Source organism: Megalobrama amblycephala, linkage group LG21 (assembly GCF_018812025.1).
Source record: "Megalobrama amblycephala isolate DHTTF-2021 linkage group LG21, ASM1881202v1, whole genome shotgun sequence".
Classification (NCBI taxonomy): Eukaryota; Metazoa; Chordata; class Actinopteri; order Cypriniformes; family Xenocyprididae; genus Megalobrama; species Megalobrama amblycephala.
Window position 1 is genome coordinate 26,225,172 of NC_063064.1, and position 9,782 is coordinate 26,234,953.

The window sequence follows — 9,782 nt, forward strand, 5'->3', positions numbered from 1 at the left end:
TTGTTTCTGTCTCTAAGAAGTGTGCATCATAATCCAGTTGCCATTTTTAGTCTGCATCATTGCAGTAATTGTTCTGCTCTTCTAAAAGTAAACCCCTCTTATTATCATTGCTCAGCATTTTATTTTGTTATACTGCTTATGACTGCTCTCTCTTTCTTTGTCTCTCCAGGTGATTAACCTGTGATCAAACCATCTAATGACTGACATCTTCCATTAGTGAACAGTAAGATGTCTCACCTCCTGCAGCATGATTAGCTTCTTTTATATGTCTGACGCTGTTAAAATGCCTGTAAACATTCCAACTGCATGTTTTCTCCCAGCATGGTGGCCATTAGTGTCTCAATAGAAACTGTCCATGGTGAAAACAAAGAGAGAGATTGCCTCTGGACCAGTACGGACCAACACCTCTGAGGAAAGTTTCCAGCACCTTTTTGAATTTAAGGCACAAAGAATTAAGGCTGTTCTGAAGGCCAAAGTGAGTGCAACCCGGTACTAGCAACAAAATGGCTGGGGATTGTATATATATATATATACAGTACAGTCCAAAAGTTTGGAACCACTAAGATTTTTAATGTTTTTAAAAGAAGTTTCGTCTGCTCACCAAGGCTACATTTATTTAATTAAAAATACAGTAAAAAACAGTAATATTGTGAAATATTATTACAATTTAAAATAACTGTGTACTATTTAAATATATTTGACAAAGTAATTGCAAAGCTGAATTTTCAGCATCGTTACTCCAGTCTTCAGTGTCACATGATCCTTCAGAAATCATTCTAATATGCTGATTTGCTGCTCAATAAACATTTATGATTATTTTCAATGTTGAAAACAGTTGTGTACTTTTTTTTTCAGGATTCCTTGATGAATAGAAAGTTCAAAAGAACAGCATTTATCTGAAATACAAAGCTTCTGTAGCATTATACACTAGCGTTCAAAAGTTTGGGGTCAGTAAGAATTTTTATTTTTATTTTTTTGAAAAGAAATTAAAGAAATGAATACTTTTATTCAGCAAGGATGCATTAAATCAATCAAAAGTGGCAGTAAAGACATTTATAATGTTCTTTTGAACTTTCTATTCATCAAATAATCCTGAAAAAAAATATTGTACACAAATATTTTGTACAATTGTACACATTAAATGTTTCTTGAGCAGCAGATCAGCATATTAGAATGATTTCTGAAGGATCATGTGACACTGAAGACTGGAGTAATGATGCTGAAAATTCAGCTTTGCATCACAGGAATAAATTACTTTGTGAAATATATTCAAATAGAAAACAGTTATTTTAAATTGTAATAATATTTCACAATATTACTGTTTTTTACTGTATTTTTAATTAAATAAATGTAGCCTTGGTGAGCAGACGAAACTTCTTTTAAAAACATTAAAAATCTTAGTGGTTCCAAACTTTTGGACTGTACTGTATATATATGTACACAAATATATGTTTTATTCAGGATACTGTCTTTATGTGATCTTTATGAGATGTATTTTTTGAATAACTTTATAGGTCTGGCCAAAATTGTGCATCACGTCATTGACTCATCTGCAAGTGTATATGAGGCATGAACCAACCCATTCGTTCTGGGCAGCACAAAGCAAACATCACGCCAAGGTCTGTGTAATCTCAGCAACACACTCACACCCTGTGCTCCAAGGGTTTGATGATATGAAATAGTAACTGTAGTGTAATTAAATATTTGTTCGCATGATGCTACTTGTGTGTAATTGTACTAGTGTGCATGAATGTGTATTTGTGACCACAGAATAACCCTCTCTGAAGGTCTCATGGGCTTTTAGGGTAGGTGAGCTGTAGATCGTGCTGAATGTGTGTGTGTTTGTGTGTGTGTTAACACGTTAGTGAAGGTCGCTGGTGCAGATCAGGTAGCTCACTTGTAATTTGAGAACCCAATTAGTGTGCTCCAGCACCGTGCCAAATGCCCTGTTTCTCTCTGCCTCATTAGCCTAACACACACCACTATGACCATTTACAATTTACCAAGAACATCTGACAAACAACAGTTTGTGAAAAAGCAGCATTTTACAATGTCAGCATTATCAAACTTCACTCTTAATGCAAAAGCACAAACATTAGCTCAAATAATTCAGTTTGGTGTGGGGTTATTTGGATTTAAATGAAACGTATGTTCACTTCCTGTCCTTCATTTTTGCCATCTGTATAGTAGCTCAGGTACACCAGACACACACAAAGGAAGCACCATGAATTACCGCTATAGGGTAACTAAATACAGGGGCAGACTAAATCCCATCTGGCACTTAAATCTCCTACCTGAGACCTTTCACCACAGTGGGGTGTTTTTTCTTTCATTTTAAGGCATGGATTTTATGTGACTTATTATTTATGCTTTTGTAATATTAAAGATGTCGTCAGATTTTGAAAGTAAAAATAGCACTAGGAATCATGGCTTACATGCAATACAGTTCAAAAGTTTAGGATCAGTAAGATTAAAAAAAATAAATAAAAATAATGCTTTTTTTTTTCTTCAGTAAGGGTGCATTAAATTGATCATAAGTGACAGTAAAGACTTTTACGTCACAAAAAAATCAATTTAATATAAAATGTATATAAAATGGTCTTTTGAACTTATGTAAAAGATCATCATGGTTTTCACAAAAATATTAAGCAGTATAACTGTTTTCAACATTGATAGTAATAAGAAATGTTTCTTGTGCACCAAATCAGCACATTAAAATGATTGGATCATGTGACACTGAAGACTGGAGAAATGATGCTGAAAATTCAGCCTTTTCATAATAGGAAAAAAAATCATTTTAAAATATATTAAAATAATCCATAATATTTTTAATATTTCATATTCATGATATTTCATAATATTACCGTTTTTGTTCTTTGTGAGCATAAAAGACTTCTTTCAAAAAATCCTACTGACCCCAAACTTTTGAATGGTAGTGTATATGACATAAAATAAATAAGCCTTATTGAAAAGACATAAGATTTTGAAATGACAGAATGATGGCAAAATTTTCATTTTGGGGTGAACTATCTCCTTAAATTTTGCTGGTCAACAGCATGGTTGGCCTAATCCAACAGTTAGTTTAGAGCCAGACCAGCCACACCATCATAAAAGCAAGCTGGTCTTTTCAACAAGAAAAGGAAAACTGGCAAATATTATTTATTTTTACGTTTATTTATTCATACAACAGTTATTTCTGGTCATCTAATTTGATTGACCAGTTAGATTGGCAGTGATGATATTTTATATAACAACAGTAAAATATTTTATAGATCTAAAAATGTTCTTTTCATCTGGAACCATCCCTTATTGCACATCTTTTTTGCTTAAAGTGCCCCATTATACTTTTTCGGATAGTGTAGTGTGTAATATAGCTATTTGTGAATGTAAAAGTTTTAAAGTTTTAAGTGCACGACTCCTAAAAAAGAACCGATTCTGAACTGCCTGAAATGAGTTACTTACTTTCTGCTCGAACCTATACGTTTGTAACAAATTTGCATCCTATGATCTTATTGGCTTCCCACGAACAACGTCTACTTTGCCCCGCCCTCAAACACTGTAGATGTAGCTGAGGCCTGGAAGAGTTTGGTTCATGTTGTCGACATGTCAAGAAGACGCTGTTTTCTGTGAAAACAAATCAACTTCTGAAATCCATATATGGTAATGGGCTTTTAGTTTCTGACACATGCTGTAAGCAGTAGACCAATCACAACAGACTGGGCCATCTGACCAATCAGAGCAGAGTAGGCTCTCAGGGTTTAGAGAGAGCGAATCCTTTATCAAACCATTTCAGACACTGTGAGAAAAGAGGTGATGCTGCAGTGTATATTATGAAAGATTTAAAGTGTTTTTCGACCTTGGATGGATGTAAGCCTATTGTAGGAGACCTCCAAAACAAAACTAGGAACCTTTAAAATAGCAGAAAAGGGGCACTTTAAAATCGGTGTGTTGAAGCAGGTTTTCACAGAAGCTAGACTGCTTTATGAGAGCACAATAGAGAGGATTACACTATCAGCATGACCTTCACATGAAAGCTAATATAATCTCTCCCCCTCCTCTCTATCATGAACACTCGTTCACCCCCGTAAGAGCTGCATTCATAATTCTCACCTCAGCTCAAGCACTAGTTCAAGCTCTAACTCGCTCTGTCCTGCATGTAAATCCGTCATAAATCTATTTTTAGATATTAGTCTCTTAGCTTTCCTTCTCTCATTATCACAGGCCTGGTGCCCAGAGTGCCGTCTGAAGATGCTGTAATTCATCCCAGATGAGTGTCGGTCCAAGCGACTGCCACTGGTTCAGGGGTCACCGGGGGTCACAGAGAGGGGTTACAATTGCCCGAGGGGGCCAGAGGTGACGGCAGCCCTGAAACAAAGCCACTTGAGTTACTCCCCGCTCAATGATCACTTCAACAAGGAGATTTGGGATTTTGACAAGTTTAACCGATAACCACCTGTGTCTGATTGTAGATCTGATACTCATCAAAGCATTTTTATCAGTCCTTCAACCACACTTTTATCGTTAACTGATTGCCATGCAGTATACATGAGAGAGATGTGTTTCAGTAAAAGGCAGTCCTGAAAGGGATAGTTCATCAGAACAATTAAATTCTGTCACCCTCATGTCATTCCAAACATTTATGACCTTCTATGAAACACAAAAAAAGAGCTATGCTTTTCCAAAAAATGAAAGTGAATGGTGACCAAAACCTACCATACAAGTTTTGCACTATATACCAATAGCTTTGCGTGAGTACACTGTAAAAAATGACCGTGATTTTAACAGTAAAAGACTGTAAAAATGCTGCAGTGAAAAACTGTCAATTGGTTTACAGAAAGTTTCCGTACTATATACGGTGAATAACTGTAATAGATCTAACAGTACATTTAATGTAATTTTACGGTAAAATACCGTTAAATTCACAGTTTTTGGAAGTGAAAAATAACAATTCATTGTAAAACTTTACAGTGAAAAACCGTAAATTGACATTCCCACAATTCCCTGCGTGACACTTCACATTTGATATATTTTCGTTGAAATAACTCTGTTTCTTCTTAGTTTTTCTCATTTTTTTCTAATCAGATATGTACATTAGGGTTTTATGTTACATCTAATGTTGTTAAATTAATGTTTATTGCATTTTTAAAATTTCATGCTTGTTACCATGATGGTGTTTAGTGTGTGTGTGTGTGAATGACACTGTGTGCACCTTCTATACGTTAGTGTTGTCTTTCTCAGCTTGTGGAAAATCTGCTTGTGGTGAACTTTGATTCATCATGTGACTCTCATCACCACTGTGTTTGGTGACTGTCAGTGTATTATAAAGGTACAAAACAGATATTAGTACTTCATTAGGTTGGTAAATTAACATAGTTAATGAAATACGTTATTTTACCGTAAATTTAACAGATTTTTTTTACGTTGCTACTGTATTTTTTACGGTAAAGTTCTGGTGACCACAGCTGCCGTTTTTTTACCGTAAATTTTACTGGGATTTTTTTTACAGTGTAAAGACTGAAATGTCAGTTGAATTATAAACTTACTCTATCTAAAAAAATCACAGATTTGTTGTTTTTTTTTTGGGGGGGGGGGGGGTGAACTATTCCTTTAACCATGTCAAATCCATCTATATACATTAGCATGATATTTTTAATAATAAACACACTCGCTTGCGCTAGACCATGAACCGTGATTTTTGATCTTTAGCTTACAAAACAGCTCTGGAATTTAAGGAAAATGGGGTGTTTTTCGTGAGAGGCCCAGTTACAACTTCTGGAGGAACTCTCTGCCCCTCAAGCATGGCTCTGAGCCCAGACCCGCTCCTCTGACAAAGTCTATTATGTCAGCGTGTGGTTACATTCAGTGTAGGGTGAACAGAGACATGTGTAGTTAAATGTGTTGAGTGTGTGGAGAGTGCTTTAGTTTGGTGTGTGTGTGTGTGTGTGTTCTTGGTGTGGAGAAAGTGAAACATGTACACTAAACTGTTCAAAAGATTTTTTTCTTTTTTTTAAAAGAAATTAATACTTTTATTTGGCAATAATGGTGCATTAAATTGATTTTAAAAAAGTTGACTAAAGACATTCATAGTATAGTATTACTAAAGATTTCTAGTTCAAATAAATGCTGTTTTGAATTTTTTTTTATTCATCAAAGAATGCAAAAAAAAAAAAGAAAAAAAAAGTGTATCAACGTTTCCATAAAAGTATTAAGTAGCACAACTGTTTAATGTTGATAATTATCAGAAATATTTCATGAGCAGCAAATCAGCATATTAGAATGATTTCTGAAGGATCATGTGACACTGAAGACTGGAGTAATGATACTGAAAATTCAGCTTTGATCACAGGAATAAAATAGAAAACATTTATTTTTAAATTGTAATAATATACACTATTACCATTTTGCCGTATTTTTTATCAAATAAATGAGCATAAGACTTCTTTAAATAAAATAAAATCAATCTTCAACTAAACTTTTAAATGGCAGTGTATAGAATCATACAGCAAATGTACATAAAGAATACATACATAAATATGGTAGGGAATACAAGAAAATAAAATTATAAGAATAAGAATAGAGTGCATATAAATAAATAGAATATGAAATAAAAATGGTAATAAACAGATGTAAAAAGACAAAACTAAGTCATAAGAGAATTAAATTGCATGAGTAAAGGCCCTAGTAAACAAATGCAAATTGAATAGGTTGCTTGCAGACCTGGGAGTGTGTGTGAAGTTAAAGTTAGTGTGTATGATGAATGTAAAGTGTGTTTGGCTGGTATGAAGATGTGAGACTGGGGACAGTCTGATGAATGAGCTTTGGACCAGATACATGTGGAAACCAGATGGTAGAGTGAGAGAGAGAGAGAGAGAGAGAGAGAGAGAAAAGCGGAGAGGAGTGAGGAACAAATAGAAGAATGAAAAAGAAAATTGCTTAAAGTCCCTGTAAAGTCATTTTAAAGTATGTGTTCTGAGTTTGTCACAGCGCAGAAAAAATGTGTTATTAACCACCCAGCCAAATTTGAATGATTAAAAAAAATCTGCAAGTAAATGAAATAAGTTATCAAAATTTCGAACAAATAGGCAGCGCTCTCTGCTCTCAAAACGCTGGGGGCGTGTCCGCTGTCGGCGCTGAAACCACGCCCACTCGCGAGAACTGCCGTCTCAACAATGAGTCAAACATACTGATGCATATAAAAAGAATCATTTAGAGGGTTGCAAATTTTAGTAGAGTTACTGTGGACTACCTACTAATTATAACATAAGCAAACTCGGCAATTTACACTCATCGATGGGCACGTACTGCCGACTGTTGTCGAGTCGACAAATGACGGCGCCGCGAGACGGGAGGATGAAGGCCGGGACGGAAGAGACTCTGTCCGGCCCCATATATCATCGGCTATCGGTGGGACGGTAGGAAGGCCGAGGTCTGTTCAGTCACATTCACCAAAAACAGCGAATTATCTGTGAATCCCAGCTGTCTGATGAAAGTTTGTAAAATTATCCGGTGTAGAACGATCACTTTAATCCTTCATATCATCGTTTTAGGAAATTTAAATAAGGAGACCGAGCATATTGTATATTATAACAACCATGTAATATGTATTTGCGTGACGACGGCATTACTAGCTAAATGTGCAAAGGGCTGTATACGTTAACTGTAATGACACTCGAGATTGAGCGAGTGAACCGTTGTAGAGTTAGAGGCGGCGCCACGCTCGGTGCGTCTGCTGCGTCATCGACAGTTATATAGTGTTAGGGGAGGGGCTATGCTCGGGGGGCCAAGTGCGTCATCAGACTCCCGTTTTAGCTCCGCCCAAGAAATCCTGAGCAGAGACTTGGTGAAAAACTGTTTAACGCTCTAACTTCACAATTAAGCATTACACAATTCACAGTCTTTGTAATGTGTTTCAGCAATACATTTGTAGCATTTATAAAGTGTTTAGAAAGAATTCTCAGAATTGACTTTACAGGGACTTTAATGACAATAATGACAACACCACCATCATGATAAAAGCTTGTCCTGATATAGGAAATATATATATATTTTTTGTTTTGGGTGGTTGCTATGGCATTAATAGGTTCTGAGTGTATGTTCTGGTTGGATGTAAACTAGCCAAGAGCTTTTTCGTGAAATCTTCGCTGTAAGTTTATGGGATATTCTGACTAATTTTATACTGCACACTTCTCATAATGGTTATTCACTTATGAATATGAGAAATATAAAAACAAAATGGTCCAGTTAACTGTATATAGACAAAATATGCTTTTGTTCCTGCAAATGTGCAACATGCTTTTATTTGAGTGTGTGTGTGTGTGTGTGTGTGTGTGTGTGTGTGTGTGTGTGTGTGTGTCTGTCTTTGCCTTGAGTCTGTTTATGCACGCTCTCACTGGAGGACTGCCCGGCCTTCACATGTCTGCCAGAGGAGTGTGTGAGGGAGTTAGGTCAAGCACACACTCACACACACTTACACACACATAGATTATGACTTCCCTCCACCTGGCTTGGCTGTTTGTGAAAAGATCTGCTGCGGTAAACTGTTGGGTTTGGTCTTCGGATGAATGTTAGGGTTTTCTCCAGAACTGGGCCGCCTGTCTGACCTTGAGGTCTGGTACCCATCAGACGCCGGAAACAGAGAGCCACTTTAAAACATGCAGGAAACAAGGTCTGGACCTTATACACTCAAACTCACACTCATAGCTTTCTCCCCATGAGGACCACTAGCCAAGACCCCAGCCGACAGAGCTGACAGGCTGTCTGACATCTCTCTAAGGCTACGCTCACACACTTCGCCATACATTCGCTCGGCTTGTTCTCCTTACTATAATCTCTTTCCAACTAAAATCAGTCTTCATTGAGGGCTTGAAGATTTATCTGAGCAAAGCACAATCTGTCTGTAACCCAAGGACTGAAGTCTACCCAAGATCCTCCGTCTTTCTTTGCTTTCTCTCGTTTGGACATGTAGATAATGACCAAATACAAATGAGCATCCATTCATCTCTGCACGGCCAAGGAAGCCGCTTTATTCATTACCCTTCCAGCTGAGAACCGCGGAACGGAGCGCGGCTGTCGTCACAATCCCTCTCTGAGAGAGATAATGAGCCGCCTGCGTGTGTTTACTCTCTGATTAATCACAGTAATTATTTTAACGGGGCCTTTTTCACCGTGCCAGAATATCTGTTGATACCTCAAACTTGTTTTTCACCTCCATGTGGAAGAGAAAACAGTAAGTGTTTAGTGTGGCGGCAGCAGGGAGTCGAACTTGGATTTTTGTGTGTTTTGAAGGTGTTAGTGAAACTGAGAAGAAGATGCTCAAGATGTTTCATCTAAATATTGACTCAGATGTTTCTCTTAAAATTACATCGAAGAAATAGAAATGTACTGTAGATATGAGACAATGGTTGACATACTGTAGGTTTATAGAGCTAAAAAATGATTGTGTATATATGTGGATTATTTGATTTTGGGAGAATTTGAGAAGAAATGTTTGAGTTCATACTGAAATTTCTGTCTTTTGATTGCGAACTTTGGAATCTTGTCAAGTCTGAGCGCAGTTTGAGAGATTTACTCTTAAAAATAAAGGTTCTTATTAGCCGCGTTTCCATTGTCTGGTCAAAAGCGAGTGTGCTAGTGCATGCCAGGGCCAGTCGAGTTTCCACTGTCACTTCCGGGGCTTGATCGGGCCTCGTCGGCGCTTCCTCTGGGCCAACGGCCAGGGTTTTTTGGCCTGCCAAATACCTTGGTCCTAAGTGGGCCAACTGAGGCTTGAGGAGTGGTCATGA

At 37.0% G+C, this 9,782-nt stretch overlaps 1 long non-coding RNA gene across 4 annotated transcripts in view; it reads left to right on the forward strand.

The window, feature by feature from the left end:
• Positions 1 to 4,613, forward strand: part of LOC125256573 — a 49,479-nt gene extending 44,866 nt beyond the window's left edge. For 3 of the 4 annotated variants that reach the window (XR_007182143.1, XR_007182141.1, XR_007182140.1), the window contains 3 exons: positions 170 to 223; positions 321 to 475; positions 1,515 to 2,423. This is a non-coding gene — a long non-coding RNA (uncharacterized LOC125256573). Of the gene's footprint in view, positions 1 to 169; positions 224 to 320; positions 476 to 1,514; positions 2,424 to 4,221 lie in introns of those variants that run through there. The other variant, XR_007182142.1, reaches the window with a different exon arrangement.
• Positions 4,614 to 9,782: the final 5,169 nt, after the last annotated feature.